The 1,038-nt window shown below is 47.7% G+C and overlaps 1 pseudogene; it reads right to left on the reverse strand.

Moving 5' to 3' along the window:
• Window positions 1-513: 513 nt before the first annotated feature.
• LOC125899587 (histone H3, embryonic-like) lies at window positions 514-829 on the reverse strand (annotated as a pseudogene).
• Between the last annotated feature and the right edge of the window lie 209 nt (window positions 830-1,038).

A 1,038-nucleotide genomic window follows, 5' to 3' on the forward strand; every position in this document is an offset into this window, starting at 1 on the left:
TGGAGGAGGCACAGAAGGTGAACAGGTGAAGACATTTATCTTGCATTTTATCTCCAAAGCAGTTAGTTAGTTGTTGATGAAGTCTGATCATGGAATCATTTCTACCCACAGCACATGACATAATCTAGAGCAGTTAGACTCAACATACGGCCCCCGGGTCAAATAGGGCCCCTGACAGGGTGCTGGGTGGCCCCAAACTATTTTCTAAGTGAAAATAAATGGATTCACAAATATTTTTGAGACTTTCAATATACACAAGGTGTCAGAGTGCGTAAAAATCATCAAATTAGAGCTTGTTCATCAGCAAAAGTGCGATGGGAGGATCCCCTGGACCCCTGACAGAGGTCCAGGCTAAGCCTCAGATGTCCTCCAATCCTAGAAACCCCCCTGTGGACATGTGCGGGGCTGCTGCAAACAACCCCTGGCCTCATGTCATTTTGCAATGGCAAAGCAGGTTGAGTCAGGTGAGTTTGAGCCCTCTCTCCATGGATACAGCAGGCCAGCCGGATGTCTTTAGGCATGATGGTGACCCTCTGGGTGCTGATGGTGCAGACCCACCAGGTAAGCCTTGTTGACCTCAGGCAGAGCCATGACGGCAGAGCTCTGGAAGCCAATTTGGTCTATGAAGTCCTGAGCAATCTCCCTCACCAGGCGCTGGAAGGGCAGCTGGCAGCAGCTCGGTGGACTTCTGGTAGCTGACAGTATCAGGCCTGTAACGGTGAAGCTTCTTCTGGCCGGGGCGTTCTTACAGGCAGCCTTGGTAGCCGGCCGCTTCCTGGGGGATTTGCCTCATGGTGGATTTACGAGCAGTCTGCTTGGTTCTTGCCATGGTAGAGAGCGTCCCTGGTCTAAAATCTAGAGATATGGTTACGGTTATTCCACAAAACTGGATATAACCGTACCTTTGTCCCAACTACATAAATACTGATTGCAGCTGTAATTCAAATATTTAACAGATTTACTCTAAAACGTGACGGAATAAAGTAAATTTATCATGATAACAAGCAGACTAAAATCACTAAATTTTTGAATGTGGTG

Source organism: Epinephelus fuscoguttatus, linkage group LG2, assembly GCF_011397635.1.
Source record: "Epinephelus fuscoguttatus linkage group LG2, E.fuscoguttatus.final_Chr_v1".
NCBI classification, from domain to species: domain Eukaryota; kingdom Metazoa; phylum Chordata; class Actinopteri; order Perciformes; family Serranidae; genus Epinephelus; species Epinephelus fuscoguttatus.